The 12252-nt window shown below is 45.6% G+C and overlaps 1 protein-coding gene across 2 annotated transcripts in view; it reads right to left on the minus strand.

The window, feature by feature from the left end:
* The window catches only part of GPR160 (G protein-coupled receptor 160), a 213740-nt gene that overhangs the window by 74473 nt on the left and 127015 nt on the right, over positions 1-12252 (minus strand). Inside the window, exon 1 of one of the 2 annotated variants that reach the window (XM_086944298.1) lies at positions 3186-3297. The exons of the other annotated variant lie outside the window; for it this stretch is intronic. The gene's annotated coding sequence lies outside the window, so the exon portion shown is untranslated. Of the gene's footprint in view, positions 1-3185; positions 3298-12252 lie in introns of those variants that run through there. 2 annotated transcript variants of the gene reach the window in all.

A 12252-nucleotide genomic window follows, 5' to 3' on the forward strand; every position in this document is an offset into this window, starting at 1 on the left:
GGGTAGGTAATGTAGTTCAAACAACTGTGATATAAGTGACATCACAGGCTTTGGTGTGCAAGGCTAGCGAAGGGGCGTCACTGATGTAAGGCTTAGGAAGAGAACATAAAACGTCGAAAACAAGGACAGCGAAGAAGATAGCTGTCTGACCATAGCTGATCCGAAAGTAGCCTTGTTTGCTATGATTACAAGTACAAAGAATGTCCCGAGAAGGTAGGGAGTGCAAGGCATGATACAGGAAATTATGTGTGCCTTAAACCATGGTAATGTAAGCAAACTGATACAAGTTGATCGGCCGGGAAGCGGCCAGGAAACACAAGTACGGCCGGCCACATAATTAGGGGAGGAGAAGCTGCACAGCACACGCTGGGAGAAGCCCTTTGATGTGCTGTGCGGCCGCGATGCTCGCTCTGTGCTGGGGGAGGGGGGAGGGACATTAGGAACAGGACCAGATGGCCATGAAAGTGTATGGGCCAAATGCGCGTGCCTGTACGTGCACTCGAAGAAAACGCCACGGAAAAAAGCGGTGGTTTGACTATCCGATGGAGCACATGAATTCTCCCCCATTTCCCATTGCTTCATTGTTTTGTTTCAAATATTTACGCACAAACAAGAACCCCAAAAAAAAAGCGAGGTCATTGAAACCAAAGCGGTCATTCGTCTGCACGTGATCAGATGACTCAAGGGATCTGTTTTTCATTTGTGGCTCTTTTTGACTGTTATTCAAAGAGACTGGCTCTTTCTGTGCAGTTGGCTCGGCGCTTCGTACATCTGCAGTTAAGAACAAGAACAAGTCGGGTTGGGGCGGGAGAGTGAGAGAGTGGGAGGGAAGAGCTGGAAAAGCCCAGGCTCGGCAGTGCAGCATGGCTGTGATTGCGTGGAGAGAGAGGGGAGGTGCTGGTGTGGGAGGGGGAGGCTGTGATTGCGTGGAGAGAGAAGGGAGGTGCTGGTGTGGGAGGGGGGAGGTGCTGGTGTGGGAAGGGGAGGCTGTGATTGCGTGGAAAGAGAGGGGAGGTGCTGGTGTGGGAGGGGGGAGGTGCTGGTGTGGGAGGGGGAGGCTGTGATTGCGTGGAGAGAAAGGGGAGGTGCTGGTGTGGGAGGGGTGCTGCTAGGGCAAGGCTGTGTTTGCGGGGAGAGATAGGGGAGGTGCTGGTGTGGGAGGGGGGAGTTGCTGGTGTGGGAGGAGTGCTGCTAGGGCAAGGCTGTGTTTGCGGGGAGAGAGAGGGGAGGTGCTGGTGTGGGAGGGGGGAGTTGCTGGTGTGGGAGGAGTGCTGCTAGGGGAGGAGAAGCCCTGGACGTGAATGCTCGTGCATGTTTGATCACGTGATTCACGTGAACTGCAAGAAAACCGCGGCTGAAAGCCCTTTGGTTTGAAGAGAAAATAGCCGACTTGAATTCTCCCCATTTCCCATTCCTGCGGAATGGTAAAGGCGAGACCTAAAAATGAGGTCGTAAAGCATTTGATAGGGCCGGAAGTCCCTAAAAAATTCAATTTTAACAAGAAAGTGCGTTTAATGGTAAGGGCTGCAGATAGAGATTCAGAGTCTTTTACAGGATCAGGCATAACATTTAGCACCATGAGGTCTTTGAGAATTACTGCAACCCCTCCTCGGGAACGGGACGGGTGGTTAAGTTGTATTATATAATAGCAGAGGGGATCTGGGAGAACAATATCAGAAGGTATAGTCCTCTCTCAGCCATGATTCAGTGATAAGGAGATGTCAAGGTCAAAAAGGAGGCTAGTAAACTAAAAGTTGTACTTAACCAAGAACGGGCATTGAGCAGAATACAAGATATCTTAAGTTGGCCATAGCTATAAATGTGAGTGTTATTTTTCAGGTGGGTACAGAAGCAGTGTAGTGATGAAAGAAGCACAGTAGAGGGGGTTATGGTGAGACCGGGCTGAAGCACGCAAGAAGAAATGGGGAGAGGATGTGGTCTGACAGCTAGATGGCCAACTTTGGTGCTGAAGCCAAGGTTCGAGGCTCGGGGTCGGGTCCACATCCTATGATTCTGGGCAAATCACTTAATCTCCCTGTGCCTGAATTTGTCCTTGTTTAACGTAACTGGTGCTCATGTAAAGCGCTCCAATACCTTCGGTCGAGTTCGCGCGATATAAATCTGCATAAAATAAAAAAACAAGTGCGCACAAGAGGTGGTGCAAATTAAGAGGTGGGAGGGCGCAAGGCCAAGTAAGCAGGAGTTAAAATACTTAGGGGCATCAAGAGAGACAAAACAAGTGCTCAGTTTACCTGAGCGGAAAGAGAAGCAGACTCCCTGGCCCTAAGGTCCATTCCTGGCATGGGCGGGCATTATCAGGCTTGCTTTAGGAACACCCAGTGCACGCGTCTGTGTCGAGTCGCAGAGGGAGGGTCTGCCCATCATGGAGGGTGGGAAAACACTAAAGCATACTGGAATACCACTTTCCCATTCCTGGATTTTGCTTTTACATATCATTGTTATCCGGTGTGTCGATCCAATGAACACAGTTGAAATGAACCAAGTCTCCAACTCACAGAATGCACTGATATATTAAAACAAAACCAGGAACTGGAAAGTTGGGTCCCGGGGACATGGTGTCATCTGTTCACCCTACATGTGAGCGCATTCACCAGCTATTGGCTTGTCAGTTTCTCTGCTTTAATGTGCGGGATACCAGGAGTTTCAGTTTTTCTACCGAGCCAAAAAATACTTCAGTAACATGTTTGTAGTGTGCGGTGGCAGCCAGCCAATCCAAACAATGTGTCTGTCTGAGCCAATAAAACACGCAATTTATATTAAAATGTGACACTATGAGGTAGTCTTTGAAAATGATTGCGATGACAGACACCACATAATTTAAAAACAATTCATAGCTGCCAAGCGATGGCACCTCATCTGACTCCTTGTGGCAGTGATTCTGTGTTTACCCATCATCATAATGTAGTATGCGGCTTGTGGAGCATTTCCCACCCGAAGAGTTAAATTAAAAAAGCTTACAACATGCAAAGTGACGATAGATAAAAAGGCAGCAGTAGCCGAAAGCTTCACACGAAAAAGTGACACTTGACATCGATGCAACCTAGCAAATACAAGCAATAAATAAACATGCTAATGCGAGGCATCAACTTTTTACAATAAAAATGCGCTCATCCCTAAACAGATTGTGGATTTAAATTGGTTCTCCAATATGCAGTGGCAAGTACCTGAAACCAATCCTCCCCGGTCTCGGTTCACACCTCGAGTAATCGGAAAGGCAGCTCCAGATAAACAGCATCTGAACTGTACTTCTGTGTACCAGGGGCCACTCCCACAAAGGTCGAGCAATGCTGGGTCCTAGTGCCGGGGCGGTATCAAGTTAAGAATCGGAAATGATCTGGGCAATGAGATGTGCTCAGCACCTGTGCACGAGAGGACGTCTTCTACCTCGCACGTTAACGGCCTGCCAGCTTTCCGCCAGTGCAAAAGGCTAGTCCATGCCCTAAGACAAGAAAACGGCCCAAGTGTGTGTTTGCTAGTTTAGCAAATTAAAAATACCTGAAGGGGAAAACGGAACTTCGTCATATACCTCGAAACCCCCCCAAACCCCCAAAAAACCAAACAACCAAAAAAAAAACCCACCAGATACATGCATGGTGGGCACACACTTTATGGGCAGACTTGATAGCACAGCTGTCTCCAAACAATTATGTGAGCATCAATAAAGGGGCATTTGACTCCGCCCACAGACAAGGCAGTGCTTAATTTGAAAAATAATAAAAGCCAGGGCCCTGATCAGAAGGCCACCGCAGCTTGCACCACCCATCGCCCCGGTCACTGCTGCAAAAAAACACTACTAATCATCTCTCTTGCCTGCAAGTGCAACAGCTCAGATTATTCCAGGTCCCCAAAGCTAAAGGAATTGCTAGGAAGGCAGGTATTAGCAATTTTTTTTTAAAGTATTCTGTATTTATAAACAACTGTTGTGCTGTTCATCTCTAAATTAGATGAGCAGCACCACCATGTGGCAGACTGTGATAAGTGTGGTGTTGACAATTAAGTGCGGGTGCCGAGCACCAGAAACCAATTAAGTGGCAGAGCCTAGCACCAGAAACCACTGGCTCAAATTAAGCACTGAGGCCAGGTAGCAGTAGTACATGTTTTGAGTGGGCAGATCATGTGCACTTCCACAAAAAAGTGCCTGCTCTCCACTCTGCTGTGGTCATTCAGTCTATTTACCCTGCTGTTTAAGTTTGAACTTTCAGGGGCACACATGACCTTAGAATGTAAAGAAAGTGTCTTAGATAACTATATAATTTATGTGTTTTTTTCTCTGTCAGCAGCACAGATGGGATGTAGGCAGTAATTAACCTGTATGGAGTTTTAGGTCTGGCTTGACAGTGCAACTGTCACTGGACCTTTTAAGATACACCAATATTATCCTACAGTTCTTTTTTTCCACACATATTCAGATATATCAGCTTTGCTGGAGCCGGAATACCCCCGCGGTGTTGAAGAATTTCACGTGTGCGCATTTCGGACGGTCCCCGGTCATCCTCCGCACACGCCCACCATAATGTCAGACGGCCGTTGGCTGTCTGACGCACGGAAGTGGATATTCCCGTGCTATTTACTTGTAATACTTCACCTTACCATACAGCATTCCTTAAAAGCCAGAAAGCCAGATCTATCGGCATTGTTTGTTTTAGTTTTATATAGTGCAAACTATACCCAAAGGTATTGAAGTCCTTTCCATAAGCACCAGTTTCATTCTGTTTTCAGGCACAGGAAGATCAAATGATTTGCACAGAATCACAGGATGTTGGGCCGACGCAGAAACTCAAATCTAGTTCCCTATTTCCAAACTAGAAACCACCAAGTCGCCACAACCGCTCCAAAATTAGAGCACACTGTGCAGGACAGAGTACAGCATGCACACGAGGATGCAGACCATCAATGTGCCATCTACTCGTGCCATGTTCAGGGTCGGGCGAGGAGGGGACCAGTTTAAAAGTATGCCAGATTTCATAGAGATGCCCTATTTCCAACAAAAATTGAGAGTTAACTCTGGGCATAACATTATACGGCTCACTGTCCAGCTTCATACACCCACACAAGATTGATGGTAAGGAAGTGACATAACTGCATTGCCTTGCAACACTTGTTCCGTTTTCAGGGGAAGTCAGAGAGGGCGAAAGTTGTAGGCGATGTTTCATCGGAAGAGTTGCCCTTCTCCAGAGGTTGTCCAGTCAGATTTTCCACTAGCGAGTGAACGTTAACCTCTTCGCTGCTGCTGACGAGCTGAGCTCGTCATCAGCCACGGTGGTCGTGTGCGGTTGACGAGCTGAGCGCGTCATGTAACGCGGCTTTTTCAAATTTACCGGACACAGCGGGAAAAGCCGCTGCAGCGATGCGGTTAAAGAAAAAGCAATGCCCCCTACTCCTCTCACATTTAGCTCTATGGAAGCATTGTGTTGTATTTGCAATTATGTAGCACTTACTACCCCTGTCGAGGCATTGGAGCACTTTATTCCAGGCAGCACATTGCTCTGGAATCCAAGGGTTAGTAGCTAGACCAGTGTTATTGGGTATTATTAGATAGTCCAGGGCAGTGGTTCTTAACCTGTGGTCTGGGAACTCCTGGGGGTCCGTGAACCCTACTCAGTGGGTCTGCGGACGCTAAGAAAATGAAATAATGTTAACAGATTAATAAACTGTATATAAATAAAGAAGCAAAATGTACAATCAAAACTTCTAAGACGTTCTGTGAATGTGAAGGAATTTCAAACCGGAGGCTAAAGAGGAAGTCAGTGTTCTCAGATTGGTTTGTGGGAGCAGCAGACGTGATTTAAACGGAATACAGTATGGACAATGAGTGGCTTCAATCAAATTTAGAAAAATTCCGACGTTTCTATTAAAATTGTTTTTTTTTAAATATTTGAATGAATAAAATAAAATATTTCATGATTTGCGTATTTGTTCGATGAATGCTCGTTTCTTTAATTTCTGCGTTTTGTGGTTCAAATCATCACAAAATTCCTAAATTGGGGTCACCGGCTTCCATTAAGGACTCAGTGAGGGTCCCTGGATTCCAACAATGTTTCAGTAAGGGTGCACAGAAGAGAAAAGGTGAAGAACCACTGGCCTAGAGGAAGCCAGTCACACGACTCGGTCTCCTTTATAAATCGGCTAAAAGCCAAAGTGATAGGAGTTCTCCACCGGTCTCAAAAGAAACATTTGTCTATACAAAGCTGAACAATATGATACAGAACAAACAGGGGCGTAGCAAGGCTGCCATGAACTCGAATGCATGGGAAAAGATGTACTCCTATACCTTGGTTTATCCGTTCAGAAACAGCTATAATTGCTGAAACTGTGATTAGACTCTCTTTAGGGTCATCAAGGACAATTACATGTCAGTGCATTTTATATGCCTATATTTACAATGAGTACATAATCCACACAGCTATCCTATGATAGATGGAAGCATTTGACCTATAGGTTGTACATGTATCTCTACAACAAATGCTTGGACACACTGAGCAGTTTTAGAAGACTCAAACCTGTTACCAAGAGGTTAGACCCAGTTTACTGCAGTCGACATCAAAACACAGGGCCATATTATCAAGCCCCAGCGATAATTATCGCTAAGCGCACTTAGCGCTAGGATAATTATCGCCGGGTAGCGTGGATTTTTATCACTGAGATAGCGTGCTATTAGCAACGCTTATCTCAGAAGGGATAAAAATTCTCACGTTAACTGCCAAATGAGATTATCGCTGGAAAACCAACAATAATCTCTCGAAGTTTGGCGTTAGCTTGATGATAGGGGCTCACAAACTTAGCCACGATATCCACCTTCCATAGGGTATCATGGCTTAGTCAGGAAAATACCAGGTGTAAAAAAAGCAGCGCTAACCGCGGTTAGCGCTGCTTTTTTTATCACTAACAGGGTTAGCGATATCCTTGATAATAGGAGAAATGTCGCTTAACAACATTTTATCTATTATTTTTCTCTGGAACGCCCCCTTTGTATCTCATTAGAGATGCAAGGGGAAGCGTAGAGAAAAAGGGTGCTAACATGCGAATTTGCGTGTTAGCACCCTGGTGCTGATAGGGAGATAAATAATTTTATCTCCGCTTTCTTGGCTTTTAAAGCCAAAAAAGCAGAGATAAATCCCTTGATAATATGCCCCACAATTCTTTTACTAGTATTTATAAAATACTTGTTAAATACACATATCTCAGTGGAATGTGCCTTAACCCACTGAGCTATTTCACTATTTGAGGCCTTGGTCTGTGGATGAAGCCATTGACCTATCTCAGTGGGCCAATGTTCTTACACTGAAACCTAGTCGACGTGTGTGTTCATGTCTCCAAGTGTTTGCAAACACCGGAGGCTGTATTACGTATAATGTTGGTCTGGGCGCAGAGGTCTTCAAACTGTGGGGCGCGACCCCTAGGGGGGCCCCCGGAGCCTTGGGAAGGGGGTTGCGCATTTCCAGGCTTTACTTCTGTCTGGAATCTAAAACGTGAAAAGGAAAAAAAAAAACCTTCAGGGATATTTCAGTGCTTCAGCCAAAGTTAATGGAGTCTCCTGCGCTCTTAACCCCTTCCATGCGGCCGCGATTCTGCGCCTGTGCGGCAGAATCGCGAGTGGGCAGGTTTATGACGGCCCACAGCCATCATCAGCACACGAGCACCGTAGTGCATGACAGCTGGGGGCCGTCATCAGCATGGAAGGGGTTAAAGGAAAAGGCCAGCAGACAGGTAAAACAATGCTTCGTGCCAGGGTGCCTGCTTGCCTGAATGAAATGTAAATGTGTGAGCTAATCTGCAAACGCAATAGGTGCTTGGGAGTGGTTCTGGCTTTAATTGCTGTTATCACTCCAAGGATTGTGAAGGCAAAGATTTTTTTTTTGTGGTAGTAGGAAGAGTTAACAAATGGGCTGTGAAGTACATGCTTTTCATCGTATTGCTTTTACACATCGCTTAACACCCCTAAGGAGTTGTTGAGGGGACAGGTATGCAATAAAAAAAATATATTGCATTACTTATGGGCTGGTATTAATAAAATCTACATTTTGGAAGCACCTTTTTATTCTAAAACTATTTGCATTTTGTAGCAGTCTCTTATAATGCGTGTAATGCAAGTATAAAATAATGACTTACACATTCTCATTGCTTTCTGTCACAGGTTGTGACTTTGTAGCACTAAAAATACACTAGTCCCTATTCTCCACTGCACCAACCAAATGTAATTCAACGGCTCTCCGGTTACACACAGACCTCTGCAGTGCATTAACGAACAGAGGTTTCCTAATTTACTACAGTGCATTTCTAACTGAGTAACAACTTTTAAAAATGTATTTTTAATTTAAGCTACTCATTATTTTATCTTTAGCTACCGGATGGTGAAAGACCTAAAAAAACAGACAAAATATTTTGGGCTGATTTATGATAGGCTTGCGTCACCGGAGTGTCACTTCCTTTGAACCTTTGGCGGCACAAGTATCTCAATCATATCTTTGAGGCGACGCCAAGTCACGCTGGGCGGCTGTGCATGGCCTCATAGACATGGAGTAAGATTGAGCAGCGCAAGTCACTGCGTTGTCCTTCTCTGTCAAGTAGGCATTCCATGGGCATTGTGGTGGGTGTTCCCATTCAATCCCATGGATTAGGCGCTGCCGCAGATTTACAAAACCATGTAAACACGGGACAGCCTCAAAACTTTACACCTCCCCACAGCAGGCGCAACACGGAGAAATTTGTTCATTTCTTCTCGTTTTTTCCTCTTTCCACGTGTGCTGCATTCTGTAGCTCACATAGAAAGAGGAAAACCCATCATGGGATTGTTTTTTGTGGGGGGGGGGGAACAAGAGCATTCCACCTAGTTCTTGGGTAAGGCCAGGAGGTTTGCGTGCCACTGGAACACCTTTGGAAAGATGGGTCAAAGTCAGCGGGTTCATTTCTATCCCCTCCGGGGCCATTAGGTAAGAAAAATAAGTCCTCCACTGAGCTTTGGCGAGAAGGATGGCTGTTTTGTCGGACAGGGTGAATAAATTCCACCCAGCCATTCATAAAGTGCAGGCACAATTTATTTTTATTCTTACTTGTCAATTTGTAGTCTCCTTGGTCCTGCTCTGTCTAAGAGGGTGGGCAGGTGTGGAGTTCTTCTTTTGTTTTTTGTACCTGGAAGAAACCATAGGAATGAACGAGGAGTCCTTATCCCACCAAGTCAGGATACACCAGGAAGAACAGTAACCAGTAGAAAAATATCACTCACTAACTAACACACACACACACACACTAACACACACACACACTAACACACACACACACTAACTAACACACACACACTAACTAACACACACACACTAACACACACACACACACACACACACACACACACACACACACACACACACACACACACACACACACACACACACACACACACACACACACACACACACACACACACACACACACACACACACACACACACACACACACACACACACACACACACACACACACACACACACACACACACACACACACACACACACACACACACACACACACCAAAGAGGAACTAGGGACCACAGAATAATGGAATTAACCTCTTGCAGCCATAGCCTTGATGAGACTTCACAAGTACCCCTACAACTCAACTCATCATCTGGGTACACTTTGGTACCTTGAGATTTAGATGGTCATCAATCCTCCCACAACCACAATGAAGCTGCAGCCTCCAAGTGACACCCTTGCAAACCTCTTCTATACAGGCCACCTAAAAAGATACATTCACTATTGGCTCCGCCTCCCTTTCCAGGTAGGATTATCTGATCAAAAAGCCACAGTATCTTGTACAGGGTTACAATGTGTAGCTCTACGGAAGAGGTAAGCGTATGAGCAGAGAGCTCCTTGTAGGGATTTGTATTACTCCTTCCATAGGAAGTGGATTGACTGCAACATTCTAGGGCACAGTATTCGGAACCCAGGTTCTGAAAAATACGTCAATGGCCCCTGTAGATTGTACAACTTGCTACACTCTTCCTAGGAGTTCATTTAACTGGTTTGATGGCCATCACTAATCTTATCTTCCCCAACCAATTCAGAACTGAGTGGTGGTGCGGTGTTTGCGTCCAGTATATCGCCACCAGTGTTGTAGCTGCAAGGCCATTTATGTGACCACAAGCCATTGTTTAGGAAGTTTGCTTGTGCGCGGGAGTGGGTGGGTGGATGCGAGAATGAGTCAGCAGGTGAACGAACAGATGAATGATTGAGTAAATGGATGAGCGAGTGGCCGAGTGCATGGATAAATCAACACTTGAGAATATATGTGAAGCTTTCTCACTGAGCGTGGGTGATCACATGTGGACAAACTGGAGATTCACCCTTTTGCATGCTTTTTTAGGACTCTTCGGATAATACGCACAGACCAAAATAAAAATGGCTTAGGGAGTGCGGGCCCTGATGATCCACAAATGAGACCTAGGTGTGTCCATCTGGAATACATTTTTTAGTTAGCCTATAGAGGATCCTTGGACCCCGACTCTCCAATTGGGAAATGTAAATGGTTTGGTCCAGCTGATGAATGAAGGACGACTATATCATGTATTTTATATTTTACTGTTTGTATTTTTAGAGATATAATTTTTTAAATGTGTATTTCGATCTGGGATTGTATCTTATCTATGGTTAATTCTATGTCAAACTTGGTTTTTATGTGATGAGTATTTTAACATGATTTTATGGTTTTGAATAACCGAATAAAGTGATTTTGACTGAATGACTAACTGAATGAGGGCCCTCAGTATTGAGACATCATTGCTCCTTGGCTGACCACCATACCCTTCCCAATAAAGAGGGTGTCTCATGTATTCCATCACTGGGAGCATATAAATGTGATGGTTTAGCCCCAAGGAGACCTGTGTAAAGAGGACTGAGTCGAGACAGCTACTACATCCCCTTACGACCAGCGATTACGTTTAGACTGGTATGCAGTTTGGGTTTTAACCTCTTAAGCGCTGCTGACGGCTAACGGTCGTCACGAGCGCTACCTCCCCAGTGCTGCGCACGACCATTGGACGTCCATTCAGCACTAGTTCCAATGGACAGTGCAGCGCTGGGGAGGGATATTTGCGAAGCAGCTAAGGTGTTATGGCTCTCCCGTGGCTTTAATGTATATACTCGCCAATCGATGCTTATGTGTTTTCATGGCAATGTGTAGACACTCGACAGAATAAGCACTGCGATGTATGCACTTCGTGTACTCATCAATTATTAAATACATGGAATGTGCATTGAAAAGAGAGGCCTTGTGATTTCTTCGAATGACATGGGACACAATAAATTCCGAAATAGTACAGTATTAATATATTGAGGGGCGATCTGCAAGTGTTTAGTTATGAACGATTCCCCTTGGACAATTAAGCACAGTATAGATGAGTTACCCTCTTCTGGTTTGGGTCCAAAGAGATTTGTGCATGTTTACACACACCTGAATCAAAGCTGGTGATGAAAATGTAGTCCTGGTCCCCAAAAATCAGTGCTGGTATTCACTAGCTGCAATCACTGGTCCCCATTAAACACTGGTGTACTTGGCAATGAAAATGCATGGGGCTGTTTGTCATGGTCATTCGAGTAGCACCTGTCACCGAGTACATGGGGGCAAGGTTGGGGAGGCCGACATTCTGTCACTTTGCCAGCCTAGATGCACAGTGCTTCCAGTGGCGGCTGGTAGGAAATGGGGGTGGGGTGGGGAAGGGAGAAGTGGGGGATATAAAAACAAAAAAAAACTTATTTTTTTCAGACGGTCGTACCTCTCCTCCGCTTCTCTGCTCCCCGAGAAGCTGCATGAAGCACCCGGCACACAGGCTCCCCTGAGCCAATCACAAAGCTGCAATGTAGCGTTGTGGTTGGTTTGAAAGCCGTGAATCGGCATTCAGATCGAGACAGAAAGCCTGTGCATATTCCCCACCAGGCTGTCAGTTAAAGCCTGGTGGGGAATATGCAGAGGGCACATGACTGCTTGGCCGTCCAAAAACGGCCGGCCAAGCAGTCGTGTGCACCGCCCTTTCCTCCTGCCATCCTGAGCCCCCAGCCTCACCATGCCCAAACCCAGCTTGCAGCAACCAAAAAATAAGACGATAACCTTGTTATCATTGTTTTCTTTTTTCCCATTTCCAATGCTCTATGAGCAGTGGGGCAACGCTCCTCCGCCTTAGCGTAGTAACCGCCACTGTGTGCTTCCAAAACATTGTGTTTATGTGTTCCATAAAGCGG

Source organism: Lissotriton vulgaris, chromosome 11 (genome assembly GCF_964263255.1).
Source record: "Lissotriton vulgaris chromosome 11, aLisVul1.2, whole genome shotgun sequence".
Lineage (NCBI taxonomy): Eukaryota > Metazoa > Chordata > Amphibia > Caudata > Salamandridae > Lissotriton > Lissotriton vulgaris.